Below are 8,937 nucleotides of genomic sequence, written 5' to 3'. Positions count from 1 at the left end.
CCTTAGGCCCCCCAGGCACACAGGCAAGAATTCCCCAGTAAGAAGTTGGGTGGAGTATCTCCAGGTGGAGGTCGGCAGGGCTTTCCCCAGCCTCAGGCTAGCTGCACAGGGTGGAGCTCACTTAGTTGGGTGTGATGCAGGCGTAAATGCCCTAGGCTAAGGGGAGTGGTCTGGAGGTCAGCAGTGGAGTGTGAGAGAAGAGGAAAGAGACAAAGAGGAGGGAAAAAATTAAAAAGTAAGTCCGCTGAGACTGTGTGGGGATATAGAGAATAGAGGGAAACAAAAGTAACAATGTAGCTGAGGCCCAATCTCTGCGTGGAGCTGCAAGGGTTTAGTCCCTGCCCCAGGCGGTGGTGGCAAACTGTGGCTGTGTTGAGAAAAAGCCCCTGTGCAGCCCACTGAGACCGTGGGGGGATAGAGAGAAGAGAGGGAAACCAAAGTAACAATGTCGCAGAGCCCCGATCCCTGCCCTGCTGGTGGATCTGCAAGGGTTTAGTCCCTGCCCCGAGGTAGGTGGTAGCAAACTGTGGCTGTGTTGAGATTATGGTCCCCGCTCTGGCAGAGACAGTGGCAGAGCTAAGGTCAGGCCCTAGCCGGCCTCCCCTGTGGTAAGCCAAAAGCCCCCTAGCCCCTCAAAACCTTGTGGGTCTGTGCCTACTTATCTTTATGATGCTCCTCCTGCGATCCAGCAGTGTTGAATTTCCCTCTAAGCAACTGTCCTGGGCTGATTTCTGCCGAGTCCCTCTGGTATGTGTTACTCCATCGTCATCTTCCCAGAAGTCCGGGATTAATGAACAAGACTAAGCCTCTTTGCGTTAAGGTTTGCTCATAAAAAAGGGGAAAACAAAAGTTCTAATAAGAATAAATAAAATGAAACAAAAATGATTTGTTAGTTTAAAAATGTCTCCTCAATTACCCAGTCATGTCCCCACCCACCTCCCTGTCTCTGTGTTTGTTCAGTCCTAGCATCGTGTCTGGGAACTGGCACTTCTAAGTACAAATGGAACCAGAGTCTCCACCAATTGCACTGGGCCAATAACTTCCCTGGGGTGTGGTGCAGCATGGGGCTGGGAAGACCTAGGCTATTCAGACTGCTGATTTCCCTTCCCGGGATCATGAACAGAGATGCTGAGCTCCCCAAGAGTCAGCATTGCTGAATAGCAGTCATGAGTGAGTTAGTAGGGAGTTGGGGGAGATATGCATTGATGAAGAATGGCTTACAGTGTTAGTTGAAAGGAATCTGTTTTCCCTCCTTCCTTTTCATAACTTTTCAATTTCTTTACTCCGTTCTTTCTCCTCTGCCCCACTTGATTGCACATGCTTATTGCCACCAACTTAAGAAAAGGTTTATAGGCATAGACTTCACATCTTATACAATTTAATGGTTTCAGCACATTAGGACGATTTGTGCAATCTGCACTACAATAAATTTCAGAACATTTTCTCCTTGTCCCCATTTCCTCCCATCCTCCTCTGCCAGGCCGCTAGGTAATGATCAATCCAGTGATGCCCTCTATAGCTCCACCTGTCCTGCATTTCACATGCAGAAAACCACACAAAATACAAACAGGAATCCACAAGCAAATAAAAAAACCCAACAGAGAAAAAAAAAAAGCACACACACACACACACACAAACCAACAACAATGACTAGACACAATAAAGAAACACCTCAAGCAAAAAGCAAGCAGAAAATATTAAAAACCGAAACAACTTTAAAATGGTCCAAAAGGGCAATCAAGTGATAGGGCATTTATTACATGTTAACCTAACTACACCGCCCATAATCAACTTTACAGTGCTCTCTGGTAGCAAGGTTGTTCACATCTCTTGACTATGGTCAGGGGGAATTCATTGGGCGGAGGCTTAATCCACGTGGGGACCCTGCAGATGGATGTTGGGCTTCCACTGTCATCCATAGCCTTCTGCAAACTGGGCGTTCACAGTTTAAGCTCTCATATCTTTGCCTCCTTCGGAGTTGGATCGCATTATTTACAGCCCTTGGATCACACAGGCTGGTGTTTGACGGCTGCTTGTTTTTAGTGTTTGTTTTTTTGCTGCTTGTTTTTAAGACAAGGCTTTCAGACTCCAGATGCTCTTCTTTCCGATTGATACCTTTCCTCCTTTTCCTCTTCCTCCTCTGTCCAACTCATTCCTCACGTCTATTGCCACATCCCTTGTGTCAAGCATCCTACTAAGGTTTAGGCCGACGGATTAATAAGACAGAGTCCTAGTCCCCAGGAACTCCTGGTCTTGAGGGGGGAAACAGAAAAGAGACCACTGTTCTGCACTCCAAGAAGTGTTTTGACAGGAAGGTTGTACAGGTGAAAGGTTAAGAGCACAGAATTTGGAGACCCAATCATCCCAGGTTCTTTGATTACAAAATGGTGATAGAGCGACAGAGCCTATTCCAGAGGGTTGTGGCAGGAGTTAAATAGGATGATGATGAAGCAGCATTCATCCCACTACTCTTTCCTGAGCAACCACTGTGCCGGGTACTATTCCAGCTGCTGGGCATTCAGGGCTGGGCATTCCCTGCTGGCAGGGCATTTATATTCTGATCAACACACCCCTGGCAAACAGTAAGTAGCAGAGAATGTGATGGGCATCCAGGTCCATGGGGATGTACATTCATCTAGATGAGGGCCAACACTGCATGTGACTGCCAGAAGAGAGGGTTAACGGAGTTGAGGGTCCCATGTAGCTGCGGGTTAATTATACTCTGGGTTAATTAGACTCTTCTGTTCATTCTCAAAAACTCACTACCATGAAATGGATCCCGACCCACAATGACCCCACAGGATTTCTGAAGCTGTCAATCTTGACAGGAGCCGAAAGCCCTCTCTCTTTCCTGAGGAGTAGCTGGTGGGTGGGTTGGAACTGCTGACTTTGTGGTTAGAGGCTCAACTCATGACCCACTACACTGCCAGTGTTCCTTCCGCTCCTAGGTTTTAGGAAAGATGGGGACAACGTAGAACACATTTAGAAGAGGGCAGGCAGGACTCCTGAGGATGGTGGAATATGTCACAGGGAATTCTTGAGGGAACTGAAGCTGTTTAGCTCGAGGAGTGAAGACTAGGGGTGGGGAGAAGGCTGAAGAGTACTGTGTTATCAAACACTGAAGAAATCTCCTACCAGGAGGATAAGGATAAAGTGGGGGGAGAAAGAGGGAACCATTCACAACGATCGACATATAACCCCCTGCCTGAGGGACAGACAACAGAAAAATGGGTGAAGGGAGACATCGGACAGTGTAAGACATGAAAAAATAACAATTTATAAATTTTCAAGGGTTCGTGAGGGAGGGAGGGGGGAAATGAGAAGCTGATACCAAGGCTCAAGTAGAAAGAAAATGCTTTGAAAATGATGATGGCAACAAATGTACAAATGTGCTTGACACAATGGCTGGATGTATGGATTGTGATAAGAGCTGTATGAGCCCCCAAGAAAATAATTTAAAAAGAAAGAGGAGCAAGATTTTCCCCTGGAAGGCTGAAAAGAAAGAATGAGTACAGTATAGATTGACCTGTGTCCACCCCTCCATGTGCATGTGATCCTATTTGGGAAAGGACTTACTTGTAATGTTAGTGAGGCCTTATCACTGTTGGGTGTGTCTTGGGTCCAGAGGAGCAAACAAAAAGGGAACCGAACACAGATGCCACCGGGCATGGCCAAGGACTCGAGGGATGCTGGCACACAAACACTGAAAGACATGATCCCCCAGAGATAACAGACAGTGGTACTCTAGAACCAGGACCCAGACTCTTAGCCTCCTGACCTGTATGAAAAGAAAAGTCTGCTTTTAACCTTGTAAAAAAGTTAATCAAGTTCTGCTGAAACACTTGCACGCAAGTTTGACAGACTGTCAGCTTGATGTCGCTCCCTCTGATACACACATGCACACTCACTGCCATGGGGTCGACTCTGAATCACAGAGACCCACGTGTACAAGGTAGAAAGGCCCCTCGGTTGGTGTCCAAGACTGTAAATCTTTTTGGCCGTAGAAAGCCTCATCTTTCTCTCCCAGAGATGCTGCTGGTTTTGAACTGCTGACTTCTCGATTCACAGCCCAAGGTATAACCACTACACCCCCAGGGCTTCTTATTTCCTCTGATCATGTTCTTTCAAGCCATCTATTAGTGGTATTTCTATTATAGCAGCATAAAGAGACTGAGACAACGAGTTAGAGAGGATTTAGCGCAATAGTACAACTCTTTTGTGGTCAGTTACGTCAAGACGGAAACGGCTTCCCTGGAGGGGAAGTGAGGGGTGAGTTCCTTTTATAGGAGATGTTCCGTTTCAGGCTGGCTGGCTTGGTAGCCAGGTTGCTGTAGGGAGGATTCTGACTTCTGTTTCGATGGGGGTGGCCGAGCTTCTAAGATTTTCATCTTCCCTAAATGTCGTTCATTCTTTGAATTCAGGATGGAAGGGCCAGAAGTGTGACTCAGCTGGTTACGCAGGGCAGGCATGTCCCAAGGATCTGGTGTTTAGTTCTGGTTTTTAGTTTCAAGGAACTGAAGAGTCCGGACCCTGGGGTAGGGATGTGGGCCCCCCACAGTTTTCAAAGCAGCTTCAATCTATCTTATAAACTTTTAAAACAAAACCAAATCAGTTTTCAAGTTTTGAGCCAACCGTCTTGCAAGAGTAACTCTGTGGTTTCATGAGCTGCATCTCCAGTTCACCAGGGAGAACATCGCTACCTCAAATTTTCCAGTGAGTCCTACAGAACTGACTTCAGTTCACCCACCAGGGCAAACTCTACCCAGGAAACATGGCCCAAGGATGATTAAGTGGGATGTGAAGATTCAAGTCCCTTCGAAACAAGACCCTTTCTCATTGTGCCTGACCCTTCCCCTCACTTAACCAGAACCCAGGTGCTCAGTAACTTCCCTTTGAAAGACCTTTCTACTGAGGGGCGACACCTCTGCTACAGAGTGCTTCTGACAGCCCCGACTTCCCTTCTTTTGTGACGTCCCTCAGCGCTCCAAGTTCCACTGGCCTGTTCCTTCGTCCCACCTTCCACGCACTGGTGCAGTGTTACATGGGTCAGGCTAGCCTTGCAGCCACTAGGTCAAGCCCATTGAAGGAAGTACCTGCTCAATGGCACGAGAGATAGACACTGCCTCCCTGCCCTTCGGAGACAGCATGCTGATTTTGTCCGGTAGAACTGTCCTCCCAAGAGCCCCACCTTCCCCAAGATAATTAGAGAAGCCCTTACCTGGCTTTCAGTCCCTGTGGGCAGTGGCATCCCTGGAGGGGTGGGAGGGGTGCCAATCCCTCTGCGTCACTCGGTCAGAAAATGGCACCAAATAACTGTCTACAAAATTTGTGTAACGTGTCAACAGAAATTCATTATTTTTTCAGTAAAGATATCCCTGCGGTTATCTATGACAACAAATGTAAACAATTGTTTGTAAAACCAAGGCTAAAACTCGATGGTAATTTACTTTTTGAACCGTCTAATGTACTCCAATCAGTGCGATCCTTATCATGCAAGTACACTGGTGTTTTGGGTCGCGTGGTTTTTGCCTGCGCTCACTGCTTGTTTTTGTTGCAGCATGTGTTTTTATATATAGTTCCTTCCTGTCACAAATTCTGGCGTTTTGGCTACAATATTGTAATTAAGATAGTCTTTGTGAAGCAATATCACGAACTTCTTTGAAAATGAAGCTGTAATTAAAGGGGGGGGGGGCACAACAAGGCCTCTGCTCAGTTACCCATGAGGCTGCAATTCAATGTCGAAAGACGTCACAAGACCACTCTCCGGTGCCGTGGACCCGACTCCCAGCAGAGCAAAGCACCGCCCAGTCTTGTGCAGCTCACCAGTCCTTCCGCGGCGAGTCCGTTGTCGCAGCCGCTGTGCCAGGCACCTTGTCGACGAACTGCCTCTTTCTTGCTGTCCCTGGATTTCACCAAGCGTGACGTCGTCCTTTTCCAGGGACCGCTCTCTCCTGGCAACATGTCCCATGCGCAGGAGCGTTCTGCCTGTGCTTTCTCCAAGACTGGTTGGCTTGTTCTTCCAGCAGTCCACAGTACCTTCGGGATCGTTGGCGAACGCTCTAATTCAACCCCACCAGCTCTTCTTGGTATTTGCATCATCTAAGAACTTTTCGTCTCAGTACTTTGAACACGCTGCCAGGAGAGAACAGGCCCGGGAGAAGGACACCGTGCTTGGGAAAGTAGAGGGGCAGAGGAAAGGAGGAAGGCCCTTGACCAGACAGACGGACACAGTGGCTGCATCGAGAGGCTCCCACGTGAGAACAATGGCGAGGGTGGCGTAGGACTGGGAGATGCTTTATCCTGTTGGGCGCAGAAAGGCTCTACGTCGGGGCTGACTCAGGGGCGACCAACAACGACAACAGCATCACGCAGTATTTTAACATTAAAACTGATTAGAAACAGTACTAAGGATTCCGTCTGGTTTTGCACGGAAGACGCTTCCTGAGTTACCACACTGGGCAGTAGCCACCCTGGCGATGTCACTGGCTGGACAGGGCCACCAATAAACACACAGAGGGGGCAGGAGCTCAGCTCAGAAGAAAGCCCGGGAGACATACTTCTGAAGAACCAGCTGTCGAAAACCCCGGGAGCACAGTGTGACACGGGTACACGGCGGTTGGACGGACTTGGTGGCGGCTGGCCCTCTGTGGCAGTTGCATTGCAGTGGGGGTGGGGGTTGACGGAAAGATTAAAACGTGACAAGAGCACATGTCTAAGTCTCCCCAGTTCCCATGGTTTCTGTCTTCTCTTAAGCTTGGTGCTTTCGTTTTTGTAACAAAGTTTTAAAATGCCCCACATCCCTCTGATCGTCCCTTTTCTGCCCAAGTTACCCAAGGTCACGTCTGTGGCTTACACTCAGAGAGCGCTGACCGAGGCACGCTGTGCCCTCTTTATCTCCATCTCCCAAGGACAGTACATCTCCTGACACCAGGGCTCAAAAAAGTTGAACTGAGTTGCCCCATGTCGCCCCGTTCTGTGTGATACAAGGACCGTCACCTGCACGTGTCTGCTGGAAGCAGCCCGGGTCAGCAGCATGCCCACAGTGACCGTGGCTCGGAGTCGTGGGCCGTCATGCACAGCGGGGCAGAAACGAACCGGAACTTCAGGTGTCTAATAAACGTCGTCCGTCGCTCCTACTGATCCGACTGTCTCCCTTCCAGACTTCCCCAAGTACGACCTGCTCTGTCTCGTTCTCTTTGTTCAGTCCCGAATTTACCCTAGGCTGTTTCTTACGTTTGCAGCTTTGCTCAGACGCCAGGGCGCATCATAAAGTTCATGGGAAAACTCCACCATCTTTTCATTCGAGTTTTCCATGGACTTTTTGAAGCCCCCTCGTACTGCTTGAATATATGAGCTAGTAGAATGCACAGCTGTCTTAAGACATGAAAAAAATAATAATTTGTAAATGATCAAGGGATTGTGGAGGAGGGAGGGGGGGCGGAAACGAGCTGATACCAAGGACTCAAGTAGAAAGAAAACGTTATGAAAATGATGATGGGAACAGATGTACAAATGTGCTTGACACCATGGATGGATGGATGGATTGTGATAAGAGCTATAGGAGCCCGCAATAAAATGATTTTTAAAAAAAGAATAAAAATCTAATTTTATTACGTTTTAAAATGAGGGTGTAGAAGGACAGTTTCAATGCTGGCAATTACCCTGTGGGCTCCAGGTGCCTTTGTGAAAGGCAGGAGGCTCCGTCCTTTATTTCTCCGTTTCAGCTCAGCTCAGTCCCGTCTTGCTCAGGTACTTCCCAACTCTCACGATCAAGCGTGTGGCAGTTGATGAACTGATTGTTGTAGTCTGATCTGATTTTACCCTAATCAATAGATTCTGTCGTCTATTGCGACATGATCTCCTATGGTCACGCAGCACCATTACTTAGCCATGCTACGTCCGTGCAGGGCTTTGCTGCAGCCAGCTTAGGAACCCGCCAGCAGGTCATGCTCCTCCCAGCCTGCTCGCTCTTTCTTCTCCTCCAAATTAACGTTTGCGTGTAGACATGTTAAAACACACGTCAAAGCGGAGACCGCTGTCTGTTAACCCCCTGTGTGCCTTCCGTCATTGGATCTCCTCAACAATTGGTGCCATGTTGTCAATCTCCTTTCTTCTGCACGTCGACCAACACACTTTTTCTTTTCTCTTCTTTTTAAACTTGTTATTTGGGAAAGAGATTTTTAATCAATTTTTCCCACATTTTTTCTTTTAATGTAGATTCCAATCATTCAGTAATTTCAACCATAAAGACCTTAGTACACATCCTTAATTTAAAAAAAGGACTTAAAAAAAAAAGAACAAAACCCTCAACTCTGTCACTTTTCCACATACAGCAAAATTAACACGAGCTTCTTTTTAAACCCCCACCCCCACCCTATTTGGGGGAGCACCCGCGTGTTCTAGGTGATTTTCACGTGGCAGGCTCGTTTTCCCAGCAGTAATCCACATACCAAATGTACTGTGACTTGGCGGCGAGGCCCCCAACGGGTCAGGAATTTCCTTGCTCCGTTTGCTCCTCTGGGTTCCCCATTTTTATTCATCTCTTTCCCCGGCTCCTCGTCTTTGACTTTAGGCAAATGCTGTCCTTCAGGTCTTGGCAGTTGGTTGCTCTGAGCAGCACATTCTTTTAAAAATCATTTTATTAGGGGCTCATACAACTCTTATCCCAATCCATACACACATCAATCGTGTAAAGCGCATTTGTACATTCATTGCCCTCATCATTCTCAAAACATTTTCTCTCCACTTAAACCCCCAGTATTAGGTCCTCATTTTCCCCTCCCTCCCCGCTCTCCCCTTCCTCATGAGCCCTTGACAGTTTATAAATTGTTATGTTGTCATATCTTGCGAGCAGCACATTCTTCACAGGCATTATTAGTGCCACGTGGCTGGCGGCGTAGTGGTTACGCCCCGGTCGTCCATCCGCAAGGTCAGCAG

Source organism: Echinops telfairi, unplaced genomic scaffold, assembly GCF_000313985.2.
Source record: "Echinops telfairi isolate 266 unplaced genomic scaffold, ASM31398v2 ScPeMD7_9;HRSCAF=40, whole genome shotgun sequence".
NCBI lineage: Eukaryota > Metazoa > Chordata > Mammalia > Afrosoricida > Tenrecidae > Echinops > Echinops telfairi.
Note: the sequence above shows the minus strand (reverse complement) of the source record.